This window comes from Triturus cristatus, chromosome 10 (genome assembly GCF_964204655.1).
Source record: "Triturus cristatus chromosome 10, aTriCri1.1, whole genome shotgun sequence".
Classification (NCBI taxonomy): domain Eukaryota; kingdom Metazoa; phylum Chordata; class Amphibia; order Caudata; family Salamandridae; genus Triturus; species Triturus cristatus.
The window spans coordinates 539,872,292-539,887,136 of NC_140593.1; the positions used below are offsets into that span (position 1 = coordinate 539,872,292).

Consider the following 14,845-nt stretch of genomic DNA (forward strand, 5'->3'; position numbering starts at 1 on the left):
AAGACACTGTTGTTGCTTTTTGTAAATTCAGTGATAGCTTTCGATGTCTTAGGATAATTGGTGCTAGGGTATGTGAAACATTTAACTCGGATCACAAACCAGTGACAAATACATTTTTTTCTGACTGATGTAGGTGAGGAATTATCTGGGCATCGACCACATTTATGAATATTCGATTTCACAAAATACCACAGATATAAATTCACCAAACCCACAACTCTGGAGACTGCAGCTTGATATCTCGTTAGCAGGTGGAGGCTAAAATGTGTTAGATTTTGTTATGCTCCTCTTCATACTAACAGGGTCAGGCAAATAAAGAGCCTAAGACTTGCAGATGCCAAACTTGCTGTATTTGACCAAAATCTGGTACTGCCCACATATGAAATCACATGGCAGTTTAGTCTTTTATTTCTTATGCTTAAAATCCTGGATTTAGCATTTCACATTTTTTACAGCTGATAATTCGGCAAATCTGAGGGGATGACCTGGAAATTAGCCCCGGCAAAAATGGTCAGACCACCTTCACCACTCAGGATTCCACAGCTAAAGTGGGAGGAATGTGGGCATGGGGGCATGTCAGTTATTAGAGTCCCCCCTGCTCTAAAACCAGCCACTAGCCAGCAGCCCACAGACTGCCAGCGTTGCCAGTCCTGATTACCATATCAACAAGCATTGGCATAGCCAATAGGTCTCGCCTTTGGGACCTTATAAGTGCTTAGTTATCCAGCACAATAGCCTTCGTGCAACAACATCAACTGTTGCATGGCTAAACACTTATAAGGTCCCAAAGGCGAGACCTATTGGCTATGCCAATGCTTGTTTTTAAGAGTCTCCTGTCTGGCAGCAGTCAGGAGCCTCACACCTAGACACAAATGCAGCAGAGGGGAAACAAAGGCTCACACATTGTTAGCACTTCACACATCACACATACTTAAGAGAGGCAGCTTTTCACTTTGTTCAGGCTCTGTTTAGGAGAAATGCATGCACTGTAAGAATGTCAAATGTGTGGGTCTTTCCCAGAATTTACACAAAATAAATAGTATTTATATAGTGCTTACTACCCCTAAGTCGCTGTTGTTTTAATTTAAATATCACTATTTTTTCTTGTAAAACACTGTGGGTAGAGGAAGTTTACCCTGACAAAAGGCAATATTGTTCTATGTGTAGCTTACAAAAGTATGAATCTTCAGGAGGGTTTCTCTATATACTGGAAATGTGCTCCAATGTACTCATGATAGACATGTTAAACATGTATGTGAGGGCTTAAGATCTGATGTCAATTCTTAAGTTGCCACTTCCTGTGATGTCACGCGCCGTGATGTCACTAACTTACTAATTAACTAGGTTAGTTCCCCCACTTCTTTTTTTAGGACTTGTGCCCTGCTTGTAAGCAGGTGTGTTTCACCAGTGTGAACTAAGTGCATTTTTTTAAATCTAAGTAAAGTTTAGGAAACATGCCTCTGTCAGAGGCCCGCCCCCCCTTCTTTTTATAAAAAAAAACTTCGCCGAAGCAGTGTTTTGCGTATAGGCAAAATGCAAATGTGGGCCACTGTTCTTTTAGCGTGCCCGGGCCGATTTTTAATCCCAGTCCAAACCTGGTTTTTAGAAATGAGGGAAGACAGTCTGTCTTCCCTCATTTCTAAACAGAACATCTCCTACGATGAACTGTACCCTACATCCCGTGATGTCACGGGACATGAAGATGAGCTCGGGAAACGTAGTTGTTTTTCTTGGGGGAAATAAAGGAGCTGCTGAGAAAGGAAGCGGAGTACTTGCTACGTCATCAGAGGCTAAAAATTATTCTAAAAGTGATGCAACTTAGGAATGTGCAAGTCTAGCAACCCGTGCAATGTAAACCCAGAAGGAACGGCAATAAAGCATTACTGTTTTATTAGAAGAAATTCAAAAGTGATTGGGGAGGAGCCGAGGAGGGTTCTTAGGGGAACCTTTAGTTTCTTCTGTCCGCTACTTTAAAAGAGCTGCTGGCCAAAGGTCGCCATAGCAACGAGCACTCTAAAGGCGAGGTGTAATTTTCAGGTGTGAGAATGCGCGAGGACAAGAACCCGTCCTTTACAACACGCAGCTGTACTGGTGTGAAAAGGGCGGGGGTGTGACGCAATCACTTGTTATCCCCCTCAAACACATACCATGACTGGCCGTATGTACATAGACCGGGGAAATGGGCATGCATGTCAATGAGGGGTTACTGCGTCATTCTAACTATTAGGTAAGACATTTATTTCTGCGGTTTATTCGTCGCTTAAGGATCGTGCCATTCTGCTGTCCTGGTTTTCTCATGTTCTTGACCAAAATGATGAATAATTTTTTTCGAACAGAAAGAAGTGATATATCTTTAATAAGAAGGTAAAGTACTCTTTATTGAGACGTTATAATAATTAATAGGCAATACAATTGCTTCTAAGCAGGCGATTAATGCTTTTAATGAAGCAATGCTTCTAATTCTCAGCAGAGCTGCTCTCATGTTAATGGAGGGCACTAACACACTAGGAGGAGCCGGGCTGCTTTACTTTTTAATGGGGCCGCACCAGCACTTCAGGCCACAGCTATAGTTGTATATGTGTCAGCAAAGGCTGGTTTACTTTTAATGGGACTGTGACAGAACTTGACACCGGGGCTGCATTATTTTATTGGTGCAGGGCAACACTTTCGAAGGGACAGGGATACTTTTAAAGTGCCCGCACAATCACTTCTCAGCAGGGCACAAGTCCTAAAAAAAGAAGTGGGGGGACACTCCAAGTTAGGTGGTGTCACCGGAAGTGACCTCACAGCCGGAAGTGACGTCACGAGATGGAGTCCCCACTAATTAACAAAGGTTAGAAGGCGATGGGGGCAGGTTCAAAGGGAAAAGGAGAATGTTTACGTTGGAATTAGTCACCTTATTGACACTCAAAGGAACGGGGAAATTAAAGATGCGCTTGTTCGGTGCGTATTTATTGCCCACAGTAAATTTGCCGGTCTCCGTCTGAAATGCATAAACACATACTGACCTTTTCTAATATACGGCCACGAGCGCCCGTCTGTCATACTGAACGGCTCCATCAACGTGAAACAACTTAAAGAGCTCTGTTCGCCCTCTCTCGACAATAAAAGGTTAGGTTTGGTGAGTGCTGAGCGCGCGCGCAGGCTCGGGTACCGGCTCCATCTTTTGGGCAGGGTGGACGGCGTCCACCCGGTAAAAACCCGGTAAAATAAGCGGGGGGATGCCGTCCACCCGCGTGGTACCCCGACTCGAGCCCTGCTTCTCAGCAAGGCTGGTTCACTTTATGTGATAGTGACAGAACGTATAGTGTGGAGTACTATATTTTGGTGAGACATTCACAAGAGATCGCAGCAGGGATTCTGTACTTTAAATAGCAGAGCACATCACTTTTCGAGCAAGTGGGTGTGCATTTAATGTGCCACCACAGTCATTTCCCATCAAGGCGAGTTCACTTTTAAGGAAGGGTGGCTGAACTTCTAAGAAGGGCTTGTATACTCTTTACTGGGCATTCCCAGAAGCTGGCTGTAGTATCCAGCCGGATACGTTCCTAGTGTTCCACCGAGGATGTAACCCACACTATTCACCCACCCACCACAGGCGTCACCGGTCAGGTGACCCTGTCAATAAAAGGGGCCGGGCGCACGTGCCCTGGGCCAGTTATCACACCATGTAACGGAGTGTCTGTGTCCCTACTTCAATTACCATGTGGTCCTGAGGCCCAACATCACACTGGCGACGAGGCAGGCAACCTACCCCACGTGCCCATCACTCAGCGCTCCCTCGTCCCTCGAGGAGGAAGGATATGCGACCCCGCCCGCGGCTGCAGCGAGGGGCAAGCTCCGCATCGTAACACAGCCCCGCCTTTGGGGATGAGAGCACAGATGGTGGCTGTCTCCCGACCACATCGGGTCCGAGAATAAAGGAGGGCACAATCACCCCGACAACAACAGCCACCTGCACGTCATCGGAAAATGTGAGTCTCCCACCATGCATACGACATAGCCACCGCAGTACCCAGGCACGGACAGCCGCACCTAGGGAGACCAGCCAATCTCACTACACCGCAACCGTGAGTGACCCCACTACGTTGAAGCTAGACACAGCTCTGCTGGCGGCGCTCCTGCAATTTGCCGCAGTAAAGAAAGGCGCCGCGTCAGCCCCAGCCCTGCGCACTCCGCGGACCCTGCAAGAGCTATTAGACGGCAGGATACCTGAGTCTACGCCGTGCCGATGGCGTTGTGACCAGCTAGAGAAGGCCCGCAGGAGGCACACCATTAACCACGGTGCGAGACCAATTCACACCAACAACGCGAGCGTGCTAGCTGCCCGGAAGCGAGGGGAGAGTACGTCGGCTCTGCAGCTGCGCCTGCCCGTCCCACAAGTGTCCTGCGCACCGGCGCGGTACAGAGTCACCGCACTCACCGAGGCATCTGAAAAAAAAAACCCTATCCGCCAGGCACTCCCGCCCCACCTCCTGTAAGGCTGCATCAATCCCTCGGACACGCCCAGACAAAAGCACCCGCAGATCAAATACAAAAGGAGGCACTTGCCACCATCACAACACCACCACCCGGACCAAGTGGTCTCCCGGCCCCTCTGCCACGCGCTGCCCTGGACGACCACTCATTGCCCCCTGAGGGAGTGAGACATCGAAGTACCGCCAGCAGCGTGAGGGCGTGACATCCGCCAGCACAAGTGCATTCATCGGACGGCTGCCTCCCGCTGTGTCTCCCTCCCTGTCAACAAACCCCCAGCTGGCTGCCCACAGCAGGAGGAAAAGGAAGGGAGCACCTTCCTTGCCCCTAGCGGATCTTCGCACCACCTCGCCGGCCTTCAGACGCCCGTGAGAGCGGCTCAGCAAGTGCCGTAGGACAGGCCGGTATCGTCACAAAGTGGTGCGCCATCTGGCGGCCCAACGGCTCACCACACCGATCAGCACTTCCCGCATGAGTTCGCAGCTCTGAGAGCAAAGGAAACTATACATGAGGAGGGACCACAGCACCACCTTGCGGCCGCGTTGTGCACCACACCCTGCAAAATGACTGCCACGAGCATGCGCAAGCCTGAAAGAGTCTTACACAGCTGAGGACATGAGCCTGGCAGCATTACAGGCCCATGCTAGAGAGGCCTTAATGCAGAAAACATAGTTTGACCACACACCTGAGGATCCAACCAGAGGCCACAAAGACTGCCACCAGCCCAAGACTGAATGCCACAAATGCTCACCGTCTCACTCGCCACCTCCCAGAGTCAACACACAAAGCTGACCAAGGGCGAGCTGCACTGAAAGGCCTAGGACCCCCACACAGTCTTCCCAGCTCCTCCACAGTGACCTCTGACAGACAGCCACTACAAGGAGCTGTACACCTTCTCGTCCAGGTCCCAAAGTCTGCAGAAATCAGGGCAAGCCACTACGACGACCTCAGCACCACCTGGCAGCTTCCAAGATGCCACGCACTGAGGGATAGATATACGGCCCGGCCAAAGCGGACAGCTGGCGTACCCCTCGACCGTCAGTCCTAGCAGCACCGGAGGAGGCACCCTGACACCACACTACCACGCAGGGAGTGACCGGATCAGTGAGGGAAAATTGCTAAGTGATCCAAGTAAGGGAATACACACCGGCACACCCAAAGAGCGGTCTGGCACCCCAACTGCCGCACCACAACAGATGGCAGCAATCCAGGGACAAGTGTAGCTGTACTGCACCCCCACGGGCTAGCAGCAACAGCAGTCAACAGATCCCAGAGTGCGCACCGCCACCACCAGGAAGACTGCCTGCCCACATCCAGTGACCGAGGCGAACTACACCAGGCACAGCAAGACGGGCCCTCAGAGAAGAATGTTCACAGAGCTGCCCTCTGCACCCAGCAAGCGAGGGCAGGAAGGACAGTAATGCAGGACAGCAACGTCTCAACGTGGCTACCCATGCCAAGCGGTAAAGGAAACCTGGGGTAGACCACTCACCACACGTGGCTGCCCAACGCCTCCACCGGCGAAGAGGTCAAGCCCTTTGCCCCTCCCGGTGTACAGCCATAACCACAAGTTACGGCACAGGCACGCCCAATGCCAGAAGGGGGTGCCCAAGGAGAAGACGGAGCGCACCACGTGATATGTGCGCAGAAAGCATTGCCAAGGAAGCCGACGCACGGGCAATCGCCCAGTAGACAGATATATCTCCACAAGGAAGCACTGCTAAACGCAGGTAAGGGAGCGTCCACGTCTCCACCGCCCAGCGAAGCTCTGCAGTGGGCCGAAGACCACACAGTGTCCTCCCTCGCACTGCCTCAAGACGGAGTCGTCAGGGTCCCAAGACAGCAAGAGAGGAGTCGCACACCCCACGTAGCAGGCCGCCACAGCAACAGATGCTCCAACTGCACAGCGACACGTGACCGGACGTCACAGCGCACAGCAACAAAGGAGCCTTTCACGCAGAGTGAACAGTCCGGACGAGCGCACCAGAAGACAGGAAGAAGCAGCCGCCAAGACAGCGCAAGCACGTAGCTCCTCAAGCGAAGAGAAGAGGGACCCCGCGAAATCCCTAAGAAGGGGATGGTGCCACGGGAAGTCCCCAAGAGGTACACGCAAGTCCTACTAACAGGACAGGCCGGCAAAAGGCCCGCGACAGAAAAGAAGACCGTCACAAGAGCGACGCGACCAGATAGATGTCCATGTGGAGCAAGCATGAGGCAGGTGGCAGGACGCCACACCCAAGAGAAAAAACTTGGTCGGAAGAAGGAGAAGAGCGTGGCACAATGCCATTCCGGGAAGGAGGAAAGAACAGTGGCAGGACGCCACAAGGTAGACAACCACCACAGGCACGCAAGATGGAGAAGAGCGACAAGACCAAGGACTCGCACCAGCACTGAGGAAGGTGTTCATCCACACAAGCCAGCCACCGGGGTGCAGAGACATCACTGGAGACAGCTCCGCTGAAGGACCTACCGTAAGCCGCTAGCAGCGCAATCTGCGTCCTAGCCCCATGCTTCGCAGTTCGACTGTCCTCTCACCTGTCACCGGCTGCTTGGTATCGATAGCACCACACCTCGCAGTGCACCTGCCTGCAGACAACGGAGCAGTGCCATGAAGTCCCTCAAGTCCTCCTCACTCCCTAATGTCATCCCGACAGAAGATCGCCGCCGGTCTGCCCACTGAAGAAAACGAAAATCCTGTTGCCACCTTCCAGGTGCATCATCACCAAGGAGCATCACACCACCCGAGTGAATCCACACACACACCCTGAACAGCCGGAGTTCAAGGAGGCGAATCACACAGGGACAGTCTGTGCACCCCGTCAACCTACAGCTGGCCGAAGTCGAGCACACCCAGCCATTGGAAGATCCGCCCTTGGGGACTACACAAGACTTGGCCATGGCCCTGTCGGGAGTTCTGCAGCAACCCCTAAGCGTGGCCTACGCAACGTCCTGCACAGCCCACGCAGTCATGTGGCAGTCCAGGGGACAAGGGCCTCAACGGAGTTCCCGTGCGAAGGGAGTCCGAGTAGGAGACATGCGTTGGCCGCAGCTCCACGTCATGTGCAGGAAACACGAAGGTCATGGCTGAAGACTGGTCACCCACAAGATCGACAGAGGAAGGCGCAGAACCCGAGTCCAGACGGCGAGGACGCCCAGACAATGACACCACCCTCGGAGGCTACATGAGCGACTTGGCTGTGAGTCCGTTGGCAGTCCCCCAGCGACACCTTCGCGCGGTTCACACGAAGCCCCGCACGGTCCACACGGTCCCATGGCAGCCAGCAGGAAAAGCCCTCCAAGAGGCTCCAGTGGCAGAGGAGTCCAGGCGAGAGAGGCAAGTCGGACGTCGCCCAGTAGTCAGGAGTAAGGAGAGTCACCAAGCACGCCACCTCCGAAGGAAGGCCTCACTCACAAAGATCGTCTCCGACACCAAAGTGGATTTCACCACAGCCCTAGATGCACCAGCACTGAAACTCTGTACACAGACTTCAACACTGCTAAACCAGGCCGGTCTGAACCATACCGCTGAAGTGGAGTTGAGCGTCTTCACCTTGCGGTCCAGAACTCTAACACTGCTCAGCAGACGGCCTGAAGAGACTCATTTGGTGGTGATTTTGCTTAGTTGTTTTTCTTACAGGTTGGACTTTTGTTTGGTTCTTTTCATTAAAATTTGGGAGGGATGTAGTATCCAGCCGGATATGTTCTAGTGTTCCACCGACGATGTAACCCACACTATTCACCCACCCACCACAGGCGTCACCGGTCAGGTGACCCTGTCAATAAAAGGGGCCGGGCGCACGTGCCCTGGGCCAGTTATCACACCATGTAACGGAGTGTCTGTGTCCCTACTTTAATTACCATGTGGGCCTGAGGCCCAACATCACACTGGCAGCAGCGCTTCTACACTTTAATAGGACATTAACTTCACTTACTTGGAACTGAGCATTTCAAACACAGTTTTGAATATGGCAGAAGTGGCACTCTGAGGAGGTGCAGCTGAAACTGCTGAGGATTGGAACATTCTATTATCAGGACGTTCCCTCAAGTTCACTAGCATTATAGGGCCTGTACTTACCTTTAATGGAATTGTACTGGAGGTGGCTGAGCCACTGAAGGCTCTGGCCTGGCTCTGTCTCAGCTCGAGGTCCTGTTTGACCCCGAGCCCAAAACGAGCTAAGTTTTTATGTGGCTTATGACTGCCACCTACTCCTAAACCTCCTGCACTAATAATTAAAGACAGACATTAACATTTGATGTTAAACAGGTGAGAGAAAGAGATTCCCATGTAGGGGCTGCATTGCACAATGTGAGACCAGAAGGCCTGTGATCAATCCCAGCTTCCCTGCTTGACCTAGCTGTTTGATCCTAGGCAAATGTTTTATTTCACTGTGCCTCCATTATCTTCGTTATTGCATATGAGAACATCTTGAAATACCTGAATTCAGACTGTGCGCTGCACAAAAACGTCTCTTGTCTTTAACATAATAGACTATTGAGGGTTCACGTTTACAAGTGACTTGCCTATTAGTTAACTAATTACATTTTCGTTGGATGCACATATGTTTCAAGTTAATGTTAAACAAACATCACTTTTAATAAATCCCTATGAATGCAGTGATACAATCTGATGTATTAAGGTGAATCGCCTCCACTTGATAAGGAAATACTCATTATTTTGTTTCTTAATAGATTTTATCGTATTTCCACATGATTTACATGCCAACACATTCTCATGGCTCAGCTAATGCTCGGTCACTTGGAGTCAGTTGGATCAGACCCATAACTTGGGTTTAAATCGACTCTTCCTGTTAATTTGTTGGCTCGCCCACCTGTGGATTGTACAACTAGTTGCATTGATGCAACACTATGCTACATGTAAATACACCAATGTCTCGGCGGGGCGTCTGAAACCTCTCCACCCCACCCCCTGCTTCCAGCACTGAACCACTCGACTTATTTTAGGACCCAGTGGAGGTCCGGGGGGTGTGGTCGGTCCCCAGCACAGATGACTGACAGGCCGGCCAGGCTCTGCGGCACAGCCATTTAATGAGAACCAGGGAACATCCTCAGGGAAGTTTCAACAGGGGAGAGAAAGTATGTGCAGCGCGAGCAGAGTGAACCGGGACTGCTGACGGCCAGACCCCAGCCGGAGCCCTCAGCTGAAAGCAGCACTCGGACCAGACAAAGGCCGTCCCTGGGAGGGGTGCTGGCGCGTGGGCCGCTTTTATTCTTTAATATTGACCGTGGAGTGAGCTGGATTTTTTAACGATGCCGATAAGCCTCGGGATGATTTACCCCCCAGAGTACCCCCTGCAGCGCCCCTTCGGATCCTTGGTTCCGTTGTACCTCGGGTGAGCAGCAGAGCGCGTCCTGAGGCTGGAGCTAAACCCCTCCACGCACACCTTTATATCTCCAAGACACATGCTCTATGATCCGGACAGGGACGCAGGTAAGGGAAACGTGTTTGATATCATCAGTAGCGTTTAAATGTATAGTATGCTATTGCTGTGCATTGTCACGGCAAGTTAAGCTGTGTTCATATGGAAAAGAAATGAATGTGTCCGTCCGTAATGTAACTGGTGCTCATGTAAAGCGCTCTGATACCTTCGGGTCGTGTTCGCGCTATATAAAACTTTTTTTTTTTACTAGCCTTTTTATAGCACATTGATGGCAATTTTAGGGCTCGAAGCGTCTTGTTATAAAGTTATGGTACCAGAATCCATCTAGTCTGAGTAACAGAGATATCAGAATTATTAGACCCCACAGGGCTGACGCAGTCTTTCATCCTATCAGTGCATGTTAAATTCATATCTTTGCGTTTGATAATCGTTGGGTAAAGTCGAGCCGCTTATAGCAGCAGCACTTGGTGGTCAAAGCTTGTCAGTGTAATATAAAACATATTGCCGTTTTTGGAGCTTATATGCCAGTTAAGGTCACACCGGAGTGTTGGGAGTCAGTGAAATCTTCGAAGCGGGAAGGAGACGGGCTCTCTGTGAGGCTGGATTTGAACTGCGACAAAATGGCACGAGGCAACTTCGGGCCACTGCAGGGAGTAGAGTCCAGAGGAGCGGGGCTGATGTATTTATTAATAGCGAGTATTTAAACGCACATTTTGGGCGACTTTGGAGCTGGGGAACCAGGTTCGAGTCTCTGCGTCAGCTCAACATCCAGTGATTCTAAGCAAATCACTTAGGGGCATATCAGCAACAACCGGCGATAATTATCGCTAAGCGCACTTAGCGCTAGGATAATTATCGCCGGCTAGCGTGGATTTTTATCGTTGAGATAGCGTGCTATTAGCAACGCTTATCTCAAAAGCGATAAAAATCCTCACGCTAACTGCCTAACGTGAGATTATCGCTGGAAACCCAGTGATAATTTCACGCAATGTGGTGTTAGTTTGATGATAGGGACTCACAAACTTAGCCATGATATCCACCTTCCATAGGATATCATGGCTAAGTCAGTCCTGAAGCAGGCGTAAGGAAAGTAGCGATAACAGGGGTTATTGCTACTTTTCTTACCGCTATGCTCCATAGCGTGGGACTTGATGATAGGAGAAATGTCGCTTAGCGACATTTCTCCTGTCACGTCAGGTCAGGAACGCCCACTTTGCATCTCATTAGAGATGCAAAGCTGGGCGTTAGGAATTCCTACGCTAACACAAGTTTTCACGCGTTAGCGTGCTAATTAGGCGATAAAATTATCGCTGCTTTTCGGCCGAACACGCCCCATAATCTCCCTGTGCCTACCAAAACATGAATATATCCTTGTGTAATGAAACTGGTGCTCATGTAAAGCGCTCCAATACCTTCGGTTAGAGTTCGAACAATGGGGGAGGGGGGGGGGGGCGCAAACTCCGCAATCACTTAATTGGACACTAGAGGTGGGCAAGCCAAAAAATGTACAGGGCAAGCCGAGACAGATCCGAGCCAAGAGTGTGGCTTGGCTCTAAGAGCCAGTGCATGAGTTGGCATGTATATTATGCAACAAACATCGTATAAAAATATGATAAAGTCAATTCGCTATATTTCATTAACATGCGGAAGCGTTTCCCCTTAGTAAATCGGATTATATCAATACATCGACAGGCAATTAATAAAAGTGATAGGTTTCATGTTTACCCACCCTGACATCAATGGCACTAGTGCACTAAGAGACAACTCAATTACTATTTGAACCCTATATGTGGCCTAGATTCTGTTTGCCCCAAACCAACTCTTTAGTGTATTAAATCAAACACACACAAGAGGTTTTTGTAGGCTGCACAACCCTAACTCACGTATTTGAAGGTGTTCTCATAAGTGACAATGAAGAAAAAGAAGACTTGGTGAAGTGAAATAGTTGTGAAGGATCACACAGTTTGGTGAGGAGAGGAAACCAGGTTTGATCCCAGGTTTTTTGGTTGCACATTGTGGAGTTCAGTCTCTAAACTGATATCTCTGTCCAGTTCTTGATGCAGTAAGGTTAGAGCATGGTCACAGGCAGAAGCCACACAAGGGTTTGTTTCGTTTTGGGGTCGACGATCAAACAGAACCTCAAGCTGAGCCAGAGCCAGGAATCTGGCCCGAGCATGACTCGAGCTTCCACTGTCTTGCCTACCTCTAGTGGGCACCAGACACTGGCTACAGGCCAAATCCCAACACAGTCATTAAAACTGAGGGGGTTTGAGCATTTTAGTTATAGGTGACGTGATACCCAGGGCCCTTCAACAAGTTATATGTTGGGCCAGTCACTGGTTAAATCATCAGAACTCCTCTGTCTATCATATTCATGTATAATATTTCCCCTCCCCAGAGTACTGTCAGTGAAATAAGTATATCTCTCAGTCTTTTGAGTCTTAAAGGAGTGTGAGATAGAGTGATTTTGCAGAGTGACCCCATTGATATCATTAGAGAATACACCATTTAAGGATGGTGAGGAACGTCTTCAGGGTGGGTGATCCCATTCAAGTCAATACGTAGCATTTGGTTATTTTGAGGGTGAAGATGAGTCCTCAGAAGGTGACTCATACTAAATGTACAACATCTATTTTAGGACATCCTCCATCCTCATCTCTACTTGCCATCCCTATTTCTCATCCATCATCCCTACTTCTCTGCCTTCATCCCTTCCTCTCATCCATCATCCCTACTTCTTGTCCATTATCTCTGCTTCTCATCCATCATCCCTGCTTCTCATCCATCATCCCTACTTCTTATCCATCATCCCCACTTCTCACCCATCATCCCCACTTCTCACCCATCATCCCTACTTCTAATCCATAATCCCTACTTCTCATCCATCATCCCTACTTCTCTTTCACCATCCCTACGTTTCATCCCTACTTCCCATTCATCATGCCTACTTCTCTTCCATCATCCCTACTTCTCTTCCATCATCTCTACTTCTTATCACTGCTTCTCATCCCTACTTCTCATATATCTGTACATCTCATCCCTGCTTCTCATCCATCATCCCTACTTCTAATCCACCATCTATACTTCTTGTCCACACTAATCATCCCTCACCCCTACTTCTCACCCCACTCCTACTTCTCATCCATCTTCCTTACTTCTGAACCATAATCCATACTTCTCATCCATCTTTCCTACTTCTTATCTATAGTCCTTACTTCTCAAGCATCATCCATTATCCTTACTTCTCACCCATCAATTATCATCCCTACTTCTCATCCTACAGCCCTACTTCTCATTTATTTTCCTTACTTCTCATCCATCATCTATACTTCTCATCCCTACTTCTCACCCATCATTCATCATCCGTATGTATTATCCCCACTTCTCATGAATTATCCATCATGCCTACTTCTCAGCCATCATCCCTAAATCTCATCCATACTTCTAATACCTCATCTGTCATCCCTGCTTCTCTTTCCTCATCCCTCAATCCTACCAACACACTTTCAATGTTGTGAAGCACACCTTAACACTGATTGGTTGGTAACAGCCAATCAGAGTTAACAGAGAGGGCTGCATTCTATTGGTCTAGCCACTGAAAAAACTGCTTTCTCATTGCACACTGAGCGGTTTGCTTACAGTGAATCAAAGGCTGTACAGAATTTCCTTTTATTTAAGTGCTTTGCTATTTCCATAGGCCTCTGCAGAAAGCTGATGGTCTGGGGGAGACAAAGGGCTTTAAATCATCCTTGGAGACAGGGGTATACAGGCCATCAGAAACCATGTCTGGGTTCAGTTTAATGTTGTAACAAATAAAATGTTTAAAATCAAATCTTGGAGACAAGGTAACACGTTCATCAGAAACCTTTTCTGGTTGCAGTTTTATTTTGCAACAAAGACAATTTATTAGTCTGAGTCTGCCTTTAGATCTGAGACCTGCAAGATTTTCTTTCCTTGCGGTTTCTAGATTTCCGGGGCTGGACTTCAGTTGTGTAGGAAACCAGGAAGAGCAATGACTGGACAGAGTTGTTACACATGAAATTGAAACCAGAAAAGGTTTCCCAATGAATTATATAGCCCTCTTTCCAAGTGTTGATTTATGGCCCAGGCTGGAGGCCCTGTGTCTTCTCAAACCCCTCAGAGAGCTTTCCACAGAGGCCTGGGCAAACAGAAAAGCACTTACTTTAATAAAATGAAATGCTGTACAGTGCAGATTCACTGGAAGCAAACACCCTTTGTATTTCCTCTACTCTGACCTGAACCACCAAGTGTATTGAGAAGGCTATTTTTTTAGTTGCTAGACCATTAGAATGCAGCCCTCTCTGTTTACGCTGATTTGCTGTTAACAACCAATCAGTGTGAAGGGGTGTTTCACAACAGTGAAAGTGTGTTGGTATGACTGAGGAATGAAGAATGAGAAGTAGGGGTGATGGATGATGGATGAGGAGTAGGAATGATGGATGAGAAGTAAAGATGATGATGAGAAGAAGGGTTGAGAAGTAGGGGTGATGGTTGAGAAGTAGGGATGCAAAGTACGGATGATGAATGAGAAGTAAGGATGATGGATGAGAAGTAGGGATGAGAAGTAAAGATGATAGGTCAGAAATAGGAATTATGGATGAGAAGCAGGGATTAGGGGTAGGGATGATGGAAGAGAGGTATGAATGATGGATGAGAAGCGGGGTTGATGAATGAGAAGTATGGGTGATGGATAAGAAGTAGGGATGAGAAGCAGTAAAAATGGATGAGAAGTAGGGAAGATGGATTAGAAGTACGGATGATGGATGAGAAGTAGGCATGAGAACTAGGAATGAAAATTAGGTATGCTGAATGAGAATTAGAGATGAGAAGTAGGGAAGATGGATAAGAAGTAGGAATGATGGAGGAGAAGCAGGGATGAGAAGTGAAGATGATGGGTGAGAAGTAGGGATTATGGATGAGAAGTAGGGATGATGGATGAGAAGTAGGAA

The 14,845-nt window shown here is 48.8% G+C and overlaps 1 protein-coding gene across 1 annotated transcript in view; it reads left to right on the forward strand.

The window, feature by feature from the left end:
* The first annotated feature begins 9,531 nt into the window (after positions 1–9,531).
* The window catches only part of WDR86 (WD repeat domain 86), a 222,898-nt gene continuing 217,584 nt past the window's right edge, over positions 9,532–14,845 (forward strand). The window contains exon 1 of the mRNA XM_085632021.1: positions 9,532–9,925. The gene's annotated coding sequence lies outside the window, so the exon portion shown is untranslated. The remainder of the gene's footprint in view (positions 9,926–14,845) is intronic.